Source organism: Acyrthosiphon pisum, chromosome A2, assembly GCF_005508785.2.
Source record: "Acyrthosiphon pisum isolate AL4f chromosome A2, pea_aphid_22Mar2018_4r6ur, whole genome shotgun sequence".
Classification (NCBI taxonomy): domain Eukaryota; kingdom Metazoa; phylum Arthropoda; class Insecta; order Hemiptera; family Aphididae; genus Acyrthosiphon; species Acyrthosiphon pisum.
Genome location: NC_042495.1, coordinates 48,687,508 through 48,701,231, shown reverse-complemented (window position 1 = coordinate 48,701,231; position 13,724 = coordinate 48,687,508). Strand labels below are relative to the sequence as shown.

The following is a 13,724-nucleotide window of genomic DNA, read 5'->3' as shown; positions in this document are numbered from 1 at the left end:
ATAACGTCGAACAAAGACCGAAAGCACCAGGCACAAAGATCGTTTGGGCGTGATGAGCAAAATCGTGACAACCGGCTACGATACGATACGCGCAGCGACCCGTCATTATACAAAGATGTTCGAACATCGTGATTTTAATTTATTATCATACGATTTTGCACAAATGTATAACGAATTTATAATATATATTATATAAATCATATTTCCGGACCAATTAAAATGACATACTATACAGTATACACATTATATGACGTCATTCGGGGTATTGGCTAGCGGTCAACATCCGTTTATCTGGAAACCCGTGTCTAAGGGGGCCATGTGTGCGTAATGGGTATTTGGCTCGAGTTTAAAGTTAAGATCCAACAACGAGTGTCGGGTGAGGGTGGACGACGGATCGTTAAAAATAATGCGCCAACCGTAAAAAAAAAATACGTATATATTTATATTTATTTCAGTACGCGATAGGATCGAAAACTGTTAAAATAATAACGCTACGGACCAATAAAACAGTCTCAAGATAAATAAAAAAAATCATTTTAAAAATACCGATGCAAAAAAAATAATAACAACGTATATTATATAGCTGGTTACTGCAAAAACAGTCAATTGCACAACCATATCGTATTTGTTTTAACGATTGCATGTACAACAATAAACGACGAAGTCTGTTTGAACATACCTAATAACCATGATGTGATAGGTTCGTATTCCGGATTGACAGAAAAAATAAAATGATGTATGTAGAAACAGGTCGTGAAGAATTATATTATAAACATTAACATAAAATTCTACCGCGAAAAACAAGTATAGAATACCGTCGATATAAGAGGGTATGGGTATACTATTGAAAAAAGGTTTGATAAGATTTAATGCACAAATAATATTATGTTTTATGTATCACGCTTTTTTAACAAATTTACAGGAGAGCAAAAATAATGGTTTTTGTGCAGTTTAAACTTTAAAGTGCCACTTATAAGTTTTTTCAAATCAATTTTACTTTATAATTATAATTATATGTATATGTATATGAATGTATAGCCAAAAGTTGTTCGTTTAAAAAGCATAACAGCCAAAAAAAAAATAGCTGTAAATTTCCAACAATTCGCTGTAAAGGTTGTCGTGGCATATGTGTCCGTCGGTGATGATTTTACAAGAAAATCGAATCAGATAATGATGCCTATATCAATTACAATGGCTAATACTCTTATACAGCCAAAAACCACGATGTAACTACAGTCTGTCGGAGATGATTTGCGCTCTCATTAATCTCTGATCGGTCTATTACACGTTGGAAATAAAGCCCAAATCAGTAACTCATAAAACCAAAAATATCACGACGTAACACATATCTTATAAGAGCTGAAATACGGCTGCAGCCGCGATTTATAAGTTTAAAGCCAGCAGAAATAATTCTATTCGTGCGGAGAGCATAGGCGTTGGACAATCGACATTTCGAACACGCTTTGTTATTACCTATTCGATTGTCTGGACGTCCAAAATGTATGTGGCTAATACAATTCGACCGAAATCATCAGACGGGCCGTAGCGTTTCCTCATAGACAACGTCACAACCGATCATTAAAATTTATACACAGCGCTGCTGTTATATAATATGATTTTTGTAACAACAATAATACTGGTATCGACCACATCACGCCGTGCGTAATATAAAGGTATATACCGCGTGGTCACAGACGTTTGCGGGAATATAGCGATTTTAAAACAATATTGTTTTATTCACATAATATACGCACGCTCCGTTTTTGGGATATATTTTCCACACACTGCAGAGTGATGTAATTCGAGTGACGCGCTGTATAGGGGATGAAGCAAAAAGGGGTAGGTCTCCACTCGGATAGGGCAGACCGAGGCGAACTGGTGTGTATGCGAAATAATAACGCTAATTAACGTCGGTTTGCGGTTTTCAGTCGGTATCATATCGATTTTGGATTCTCCGAATGGGCGGCGGTCGGTAGGTCGGCTGTGTGTTTGTGCATGCACACGGTATTTATGTCGTATAATATAATATAATATATAATATACAAGGGCGTATATGCGATGAAAAGGCGACGAAAGCCAGGAAAACGTTTCCGGACAATATTGTGAACCGCAGCAGTGTGTGCACATCACACATTATTATAGGTATAGGTCATATTGTTAGAAACCGGCACGATAATACTATATGGAGCTGTCGGAAAATCGAGTGGTGCGGATGCGTATACGTATGAGAACGCGAGAGAAAACCATCAACACACTCGAGATGAATTATTAAGAAGAGCTCGTCGGTGAAAAATAAAAGAATTGTATGTGTACATAATAATATATTCCACTCTACGGTATCATTGACAAACGTACAATTATTATGTACCTACCTACGTACGTTTTCGTTGTTAATTGGAAGATGCGAATACGTTTTCGGCGGTAAAATTACAGCGATTGTATAATTTACACGTGAAACCAAAATGCGCAGTACCTATGTTATACCTATATAATTTAACAAATTAAAACTTTGAACTGTTAAATAATATTATAGTGTACATGTTATTATATATCATTTTAATTCATAATATACTGCACAACGAGTTATAATGCGAGGAGGGTCTTGCATCGCGCGGCAATCGGTGATATACGAAAAGATAAACATACGAAATACGATCAGCAATTTATTTATTATTGCCCATAAATACCCACTACCCACCTGTCCTACTTTTATGTATAATATGTAATGATTGACTGTAATGAATTACTATGTAATTACTACTACGGACTGGCCGCATCTATTGATCATTAAAAACGACAAAAAATTGCGATAGCAGCTCTCTTGTCTAGCGCACGTATAATAGTCGTCACTATAATATTATTACAGTATAGTATATATTATAATAATATATTTGTGTGTATTTTAGCCGACCTTAAAATAGCACTTTGGTGCTTCAGACCGCGTTTTCAGACACTATATCATATAGGTACTATAACTTGAAAGTAATAAGATGACGGGTAAGTTCTCGTGACCCATAAACTAATTAATTGAACAGACGCGGGTATATGACTACAAGTTTGTGAATAACGAATAGTGATGAATGTGACTTGCACATAGAACTTGGCAACTGAGATCCGTCTTAATTTCAAAGTAAATCGTCTAGTAATTTTTGTCATAAACTATGATATATATGTTTGTATAAACGGTAAGTATAATATACATTATGTATAATATCTATGACGTATCGTGGGTACTCACCTAAACGGAAAACAAAAAAAAACAAAAAAGTGTTACAGAAACGTATACACACATTTATGTAGTATTATAATATATACGGTGAGAAGTCGAGTGAATCTTACAATTTCGTCGAGTCACCGAGTATAATATATCACTATAATTGAATAGATAGGTATGATATGATGACTTATTCCTAATTTTCCATACGGCGAATTATACACTTTTTTTACTAGGAATATGCTTATTGTAATATAATAATATCATAATAAAAGTAACGGCGAGTAAGATTTATTGCAACTCTCGGATAAAAATGATACGCACCATGATAACGAAATCTTCAACTGGCTTAAACTTAAGTATTCTTATATAAGCATTCGCGATTTGTTATCGTTCTACAGATATTATTATAATCTCATCGCTATTTATACGCATTTTTGTTTTTTTTATCGAATCTAAATGCATTTTTATTATTATTTTATATTAATAAATTCTTATTGTTTGAGGTTGGATTTATATCTTCTTTAAATTCATAAGATCTAATAAATCATGATGCACGTCATATTATATTTGCAAGGATAATTTTTTTTTTCATTTAACGAAAGAAACTAATGGTTTTACAATAAATTATTTTGTCCAGTGTATTTCGTCCGTACTCCGTTCACACTTTTCCAAGTATAACTTGTAGAAGATTGATTCCATAAGTTTCATGCACTTCATAAATTGGAGATTTGACATAAATTCGAGTCTTTTTCAAATCTCTTTTTTGAACTCTTCAAATAGTTTTCTAAAAAAAGCGATGGGCTACAAACAATCAATAAAAATCACAGAAAACTGAAATTCAAAAAATGAATACCTCTAATTCTCGAAAACTAATATAATCTCCTAAAAATATTAATCTATACATTATTTAAACCAAAAATAATTTTTACAACATTTTAGACCGTCTGTATAATATAACATTTTATGGCCTATGATAGGTACATTCTATTATTAGTATTCTCAAATATTTAAAACATACTCATTACATTATGTATTTTACTAAACAATTACAGGTACAGAAAACCTCTTCGTGCACAAGAAAATCACAAATATTCAATGGTCCCAAACTCAAAATTATTTAAAACCACACGATCGGACCACTGCAAGATTGTGGCAGTGTTGGCGTTACACAACAAATTTTTAAAACATTATTTCTATTGTTTGTTTTTTTTTTGTGTACGTTATTGTTTGTTCTAAATTACTGAAAAAGGCAACAAACGAAACGCTGATAAAAAATAAACCATATATATATATATACTTTAAACTTGTACAAAAAACAAAACAAATAGTCGTCCAAAGGCAATAGCGGAAACTACAAACGTAGTCTGGCTGGCGTACTACCACCGTCGTAATGAAAACGGACGATCAAAAGAAATCGTTTTGCGCATGCTGTGTGAATAGTTGAGAGTGGAAAAAAACCTTGATCGTGTTATTATTTTTCGAGCTGCCCATAAATATATAGGTGTAATATATATTTATATATATAATATTATATAATATCATATACGAGTTAATAATAATATGATATTACACACTCGGGAACATTTTAATACCTACGTGAGAACTTAGGTTGCGGCGGCGCTGCAGGGAACGGTGGGAATAACAAATCCCGATGAATCGTAATCAATCGCGGTCGTCGTCGTCGTCGTCGTCGCGAAAGCGAAAAAACGAAAAATCTAGACGGCCGGCACGTCCGTCGTCGAGGCCCAGGTCGTTGTAATAATATACTCTGTCGGCGGGGGGGAGGAAAACGCGTACAAGAACCGTACTATGCTTATATTGTTATCGGAGATTGAAAACGAAAATCGCTCAACGTGGGTTTTCCAATACAACATCCCTGCATTCGCGATTGTAAACGATTTGAACGTCACTCTCTCCCACTCACTGTCCCTCTCTTTGGACGGAAGGCCGCAGCTTCGACAAATTACGATCTATACTCGCCCACACCCTTCCTATCCGACGGCGACGAACGGCCGACAACGAACACACAAACACGTAACATATAAAACATATAATATAAACAATAATGTATAATATTATGTGTGTGTGTGTGTGTGTGTGTGTGTGTAAATGTAGTTAATTAGCGACTGTTCAGTGTTCGAGCGCGCACGTGTTTGTGTGTGCGTGTGGAATACAATGCGCGGGACTGTTAAATTGCCCGCGAGCATGTTATACTCTCTGCGAAATACCGTTCTCTGCTTCTCTGTGCATATTGTTTCGCACGGAAAGGTCAGCGATTAAGGGTATCACAGTGGCAGTGGCGAAAGAATCACTTGTGACACGGGCGACGACAACTATAGGCACATCTAATACGACGACACACAATTATTTATATTATAATCAAAAGTAATACTAATATATAATAAAACCTGCTTGTATAATTTACACAATACCTATACAATATTATTTTTTTTCAAAACGTAGGTTGAAAGTATAATATTATCATTATAATATAATTGCGAAAACGGTAGTAGACCGTTAGTATGGGCATGATATACCGACGTTTTACCGAAACGCGTAAAATGCACTTTTCCCCGGTGCAACAAGCGCGGCAGCGGTGGCAGTAGTTGTTTACGATAACAGTCGATGTGACTCGATTGTAGCCATGTATTATGATAATATAATATTATTGTTATTATAAGCCCGAGTACCCGACCGGAATGGCAGGAGATGCACGGGGAGTGGCACCGTTAAAATACCCGTCTCGTATCCGAGTATAACGAAGGCGGCGTCGGCGGCAGAGGTTATTTAAAATCCCATGGAAAATAACGACCGTCGACGAATAATAATAATAATAATAATATTAATAATTTACGAAGGAAGGGTGGTGTTGTGTGAAAGAAACAGACGGAATACTCTACCAAAAAAACACAGTCGTTTTCTTTGTTGTCGAATCGACCTATCGACGACGTCCGTTATGAATTATACCCAAGAAGTCCAAACACGGCTAAGACGAACGCGATTTCCGAAACGTTATCGAACGAGTGCTCATTTCGCAGCCGTAAAGCTTTCGTATACAACGGGATGCGTTATCAGCTGGATACTATAGAGATCGACCGAGATAAGAATAACAACTATTGTTATCGCAAAATAACAGCAACAAGTACGCGCGACGCACTTGCGTGTCACGCACTCACGCTCGGCTCCGGATGTTTACTCGCGGGGTAAAGCCCTATACAATATTACATATTATTATTATTATATTCACCATTTACGCGGTAGACAAACATCGACCGCGACCAGCAGGTAAAAAATGTTCTGTCGCCGATTGGTCTGAACGGGTTTTTAAGCTATTCGGGTTATGTTTATATTTCTGGAGATTTTTTGGGTAAACGATGCTGTTCTATCACGATACATGTATATGAAACGTAACCACGAAAATCGCACCCGTCCGAAGGGTGCGAAGATCGAACGAACACCGGCGCTCTAGTCATATACACCTACAAATTACTCGCACTATTTACTATTTAGGCATCGTTTCCTCTATACATGTCATATATATATATATATATATATATATTATACATATATGTATGTGCAATCATGCATTGTACGTCACGCGGACCCTACATTGTGCATTATACGGTGCGCGCCGACAATTGTTGTTTGAACATAATAACACAAATAAAACAAAGAGACGAGCCCGAGTTCGGTGTCGTCGCACTCGGGTATCGAATAAAAACAGTCAACGGGCGATCGCGATCTATCGGATGCCCCCCCCCCCCCTAACCGCGAAACAGAATCACCCCGTCAACGTTTGCCAACGTTGTACACTCCTTCAAGTCTCCTGGTCGGCCCTTTTTCGTCGTATGTCGTTGTGTGCTCTAAGTAGGTACGATAACGACAGGCTTCAACGAGAAGGGCCAAAGGGGGATTTCAATTGGTACCAAAAAGAGTAGTGATAACGGAATAGAGTAAGTAAAAATGTCTTGCGATTCGTTATTAAAAACGGGAGTGTACTTACTTACTGACACCGGCGGATCGGGTGAGCGACCAGATGGATTTCGAAGTGCTGACTGCTCTGCTGATGGACGAAGTACGGCCACGGACGCTTTGTTTTGCCTTAGGCTCCGTTTGGACGCTAACGAATCGCGATGGTCGTGTAGGGGCGAGAGAAAAACCCACCCGAATACAGCTTCAGCGAACACCCCGCCGTTATGGACGTTTCTTCGTTTATTTGGCGCGTTTTTCTCGATATCTCTCGCGGTCACTACGGCATGGCGCGAAACACCCACCGGTAAAGATATTATATTTTATTCGAACGGCTGATAAACACCTATGATATTATATATTATAGTATATATATTATGGACTCGGATGACAGACGCGAAGCACGGAGACGCGGAACAAGCAGCAGCAGCAGCAGCAGCGACGATTCGACGACACGCGGGGCCACGGAGAGCTGATAGACACGCACACGCACACACGCTGCAATCGCCGACACAACAGACGCGGCTCGGCGACGGGCACAGCGACGCACACGTATATATTGTACGCCACAGCACAGAGCACACCCTACCAATTCGTCGTAGTCGTCGTCGTCGCAGTCGTCGCCGGCAGTGGCAGCGGCCGCGGACCCCACGTGCCCCCACCACGCACGACGGCTGTGACGTGTTCTGTGCGCGGTGCGGACGGTGCGTGTGCGTGTGTACAATTTTTTTTTCCTTTCATACACCGTACTATATACATACGTATTATTATTGTATATTATACGCGAGTTGGTGCCGAGGCTTACGTGTGCGTGCGTGCGTGCTTGTTCGGCCCGAGCGGCAGATGTGCGCCACCATGAAAACCTGCGCGCGCGCGAACGGGTGTGTGTGTGTGTGTGTGTGTGTGTGTGTGTATACAGGGAGAGCGGTATGCGCTCGCGGTGTATAGGTATAACATTATGGTTAATGGTTAAAAATGCAATGTTATACAGAGTGCACGTCGACGGCGTCCTTCCTCATCGTATCCAATTTTAATGATGTACTTATATTACAATATTATATTATCATTAATTATTATTATTATTATTATTATTATTACTATCGATGTCGATATGAATAATAAATAATATTTTCTAAAACATAATAATTTGTGGACGGTGTGTTACACATGATAGTATTATATTATAAAATATGAGCCGCGATATAATGCGTACACCTACAGCAACTATTGTCGTCCGATTACTGTCTGATGCAGTTCGCCGAAAAGCGCGAAAATCGCGTACCGAACAAAATGGATCACAAGGTCACCGCGCCATTCTATAAGATTAGTATTTTACGTTAAACCGCGGGGATTGCAAAGAGCTATTATACAATCGTATATTATAGTAATAGTATATAATATATTGTATTGTAATCATTATTGCGTACAAATAAATTCCCTCCAAGATACTGTGCGTCAGTTCAATATAGAGACGCATTATCGCGTCATGCAAACTGTGTACGTTTTTATTTAAACAATAATAATAATATTATTATATTGACCTTTTGAAATTACCTGTGATCGACACGATTTCGATATAGCTGGTCTGCAAAACCTATACTTAAACTGCATTATATCGTCATCGTCTATACGTTTCCCTTTCGATTACTGTTCGTGAAAGAAGCTTTTATGCACTGACGGCCAGACTAGCGCGGACGTTGACCGACTCTGCAATTTTGCGTAAAAATAAAACACATAACATTTTATCGGCAATTAAATTAATTATATTAACGATGCGATTATACCTAGGGTGGACCACCGTGTATTCCTCCCGTTTTCCCCGTGGCTGTAACACGGCTAAATGAAAAACGCGTTGATCCACCCTGTATATAACTAATTAACAAGAAAATAATTCCAATAGAATTAAAACGGGATTTAAATATATAAATGTACTTATGACTCTTAGTTTCAATCTTATGCGTTTAATGTTTATTTTTTTCATTATAATTTTAAAAATGAAATCCATAAAAATTTAAACAATTAATATATTTGCAATACTACATTACTATACGTTCAGTATACAATAATTCATATAATTAAATATAATATTCTATAGGTAACGGTCCTTATTTCCGTTTAAATAAAAAGAATCTTAATTTGTTAAAAAAAAGTATTCAATTTAATATTATTTTGCACCTATTACTTACTTAGATTCTTACCATTTTAATTAACACAAAAATTGCATTAATTATAGATATTAAGATGCTAATTAAGTAATGTCTTAAAGAAATAGTATTCAAATCTAAACAAAATCAATTTATTAGTATTAGGTAATATTGACCAGTAAAAAAATTTCGTCATCCAAACTAAAAGATTATTTTAGGTAAATTAAGTTTATCAACTAAAAGTAATGACTATACACAGTGTAAAAACAATAATGAATAAAATCATCAACATCACATTATAAAATAAGCATTTAAAATCTAAAATTTTGAATTACAATAAGTTTTTTAAATAATGATTTTTTTTTAATTTTTGTTAAACAATATAATATGTCGTGAATAGAATATACACATACGTGTAAGATTAAGTACAATAGCGGTGGTGTCCCACGAGTATTTGAACGTCTTTCGATTGTTGGAGGGACTAAATAGAAATTCCATTACCATAGCCGTAATTAAAAATGAATCCAAACACCGTGAGACAATATTCTACTGAGATAGTAATCACATAATATAATATTAACATGAATGAAATAATTAATTTTAAAAACTGTTAACGCATTCCTGTAATATATATATCGTTCTTTCTGAGTTTAACTCCAAAACTAAACTAAAAGACATTGTGCACTTCCACTATTGCGTATTGCCTAAAAGGATTAAGATATTTACTTAATGTGTGAGTAATATGTATGTATGTGAATGTGAGGCGCTTTGATATTACCTATTTATAAATGCATATGTACCATTTTGGTAAAGGCTATATAAGCAGTTGGCGAAAATTAATTCTATTCGAATGCTCTCTGCGGTGAATTTATGGGTATATGGAACTTTCACATATTAAAATAAATACATCGTAAAAAAAATCTTTTGAAGAAAAATAACGATAAATTCATGCATGGAATAATAGTTATTTTAATTGATTTTTTTGTATATACTTACATAATAACTTGCGTAATCAATATATATTAACTACTTATTTTAATTTAATACATACTACATACATTTAATACTAGCATCCTAGCTATTATAATTATTGCTATAATTCTGAAATTTTGCTGAAACAGCTAACCTGTTATATGCGCAATCAATAATATCCGACACTGCGACTTGCAGTGACTTTATACAATATAAAAAATAACATTTGATCATTTATTGGATAATCATGAATAATAATTTTAATGGCACAATTGCCATTTGACATTCATCAAATTACATTAATAATAATAAACAATAATAACTATCATCATAGAAAAAGCTACAAAAATTAAATAAAAAATGGAAGTGTACGTTGCAATAACCTGCAGGTGAAGTCTATACTATTAGACAAACAGTCTATAATTCTAGTCTAGACCACAATATTTTAAAATAAGTACCTAAGTATAATAAAACATTATTTATCATGTTGAATAATAATGTTGAACATTTGAACTTCTGGGGCTGGTGATTGAATTCAAATTTATGAAGTAGTATTTATTGTTGTGAATATTGTAACGGTTACACTAAAACACTAAAACAGTCCTTCTAACTCATTACCATCAACCAATCAGAATACGACATTGTAAGAAACAAACGTAGTCATGGACTTGGAACCAAACTTAAGCTCTCTGGGCTACACAACAACCATATGAATACGGCCATGCTTGGAAGAAGTCAGGACGAAGATAACGAGACTCTCTCCATGGCCGTAACCCATAAATTCAGCAAGTAACATCCAAATCCGTCCCGACAGTAAACACGGGTGGCACCCGAATTATATACCGGTCGATTTCTAACAGGCAGACACCTTCTTCTCAACATAATTTCTTCGACCAAGTTTTCAACAGAAAAAACGCTCGAATACAAGAATAGAAGAGAAAGACCTCCACAATAACCAGACGCGGGCGAGCAGTAGGTACACTAAATTGCCAACCAGTCTCTAGCTACATTCGGCGATATCGACGCCGGCAGAAACGACTATCAGCACAGTAAGACACCTCGTACAAACCTTTGAGCAGCTCGTCCGGGCATCGCCACACACATCGTTTGACGATCCAGAGTAACCAGCGATTCTCGGCGACATTTACGACCGGACGGCCCGCAATCCTCGCACGGATCGTGAGCAACCCATACGGGCATCGCCACACTTATCTTCCATGCGAATCGATCCTGAGCCAAGACCTGGGGCGACCAGACGTCGCTCCGTGAAATCTACCAGGTGCCCTAGTACCATACGTTCGCGTCGTGCAAACGGTCTACGGAAACATCACGTAACACATCTGACCACGTACCAGGGATACAGCGGCGCTGTCGCTCACCATCATGGACTCACAACAAACCGAATCCCCCTATCCTTCCTCGGCTGCTTTTGAGGGCCTATCACTTCCGGGCCCGATTCACGGTTTGTTATTAAGAGCTAGACACTACCCATGTGGTCGAACCCGAACCCTATAGTATTGTATAATCCCCGATCTATATTACCCTATATTGTAAATAGGCCTGAGCCCTTAGCCCGTCGTGAAGTTACGCCAAACTCAGCAGCCCGCTTTCCAGCCTGGCTGCCGTGCTAGCGTACTCGTCATAAGACTTGTACATAAATAATATCTATCATATAAATAAACAGACAAACTGATACCATAAAAACGGAGTTATTATTTCATTACTACGAATCATGACTAAGAGCTACTGATTTAATATTGTGATGTACATATTTAACAAAATCATAAACATTATAAATAGATATAAATATAAAACTGAACAACGAATATTTAGACGAAAGTTTGGATCAATAATACTATTTATATCTAAGGATATGTAAGTAAATAATGTATAAGGTGATTCTTATTTTAACAATAATTAATTATATAAAAAGTATAAAAGATATTCGAAAAAAATAGTCATATAATTACAATTTAAAAAAAAAATGTAAGAAAAATTATTTTTTGAAATTTTCATATATTTTTAAACAAGAGTGGATACTCATTTCTAGTTTCATATTCCAAATATTTTGTCTGAGATTTTGGAACGAGTAGTTAATTAGTTATAAGTATTTTAAGTTTGAAGAAGCAGAGAGGAGTGTTGAGTGGCACAGGGGTACCTATGCTAGGCAAAATGTTGGCCGCCTAGCAGTTCAAACATACTAGATGATTATTTTTAAAAGTCATTATCTCGTAAAGTATAAACTTTTTAAATTTTCAAAATGATATTTTTCTTAAATGTTGATTTGTATATGGTAGTTTGTTACTATAGTAACTTTGAACTATATAAACATAATATTTCAAAAAAAATGTATATTATATTTTTAGAGATGTATTAAGTACTATTAAAATAATCATCTAGTATCTGCAGCCATGGTTTTCTGACAATATCGAAATTCTAGTAAACCTTTCTTTCTACCATAGTCACTATCTGTATACAAAACATTATAACCGACCGTTGAATACAAACAAAAAACATTTTTATCCTTGCCGTAATACATAATATGTATAAGGCACACAACTTTGTTCTCTAATCGCCATAACATTATGCACGTGACCAATGTATACATTATACACGATTGATGTTATTAAGCCGAATCTTTATCAAACGTTCGTTTTTAACAAAGACATGATTTTTCATAATATTATGTTCCTAATTTGAAAAAAAAATTACTCGAACGGTTATTGCGAGATCAATTGATTGTACGATATTTTATGATAAAAATATTATATACTAGTTATATACATATTATAACAACGTTGGTTGAATGATTGTAAAATAACAATTCCATAAATTAATGTTTTTACTCCATAATATATGTATTAAAGCGGTACTGACGTACCTATATATATAAGGGGATTTACCAATGTGAGGCGGCTTATCGAAGGCCCATTAAAGTGAACGAAATGAACCGAGGAATTACGCGATGGCATTCCCTCTGTAACGTTTTGATTTTCGGGTTTAGCAGTCACTAATTGATCCTACAGGTCGATAGGATTTATATATCAAGAGTGGAAGCAAAAAAAAAATCCTCCGCCAGACTAATGGATGGGTTTTAATTTTCGTTTTTATTATCTTTCGAACTTGGGATGACAGTGCACTGCAGTAGGTATGAATGATAGATTACTCGGGGAAAACAACATTTGACTGCCAAAAAATAATTATAGTTACAAACATTCATTAACCGTTAAACTAAGCTTTTACGAATTTTTTTAAGAGTTTTAAAATATACTCTTTTTTTATAATTTCAATGAACATTTGCAAATAATTATAGCAATTACGCTGTATATTATTTGTTTCTCCGATCTATGTATCATGTTTCTTCTATCTAAATATTTAAAGCTACAAATTTAAAACAAAATATTTATATAATTATACGTTGT

The 13,724-nt window shown here is 35.7% G+C and overlaps 1 protein-coding gene across 5 annotated transcripts in view; it reads right to left on the bottom strand.

Moving 5' to 3' along the window:
- The window catches only part of LOC100162918 (polypyrimidine tract-binding protein 2), a 139,003-nt gene extending 131,245 nt beyond the window's left edge, over positions 1-7,758 (bottom strand). For 3 of the 5 annotated variants that reach the window (XM_029490330.1, XM_008185290.3, XM_029490331.1), the window contains exon 1: positions 7,225-7,758. The gene's annotated coding sequence lies outside the window, so the exon portion shown is untranslated. Of the gene's footprint in view, positions 1-7,220 lie in introns of all 5 variants that reach the window. The other 2 variants (XM_029490329.1, XM_008185291.3) reach the window with 1 other exon arrangement.
- Between the last annotated feature and the right edge of the window lie 5,966 nt (positions 7,759-13,724).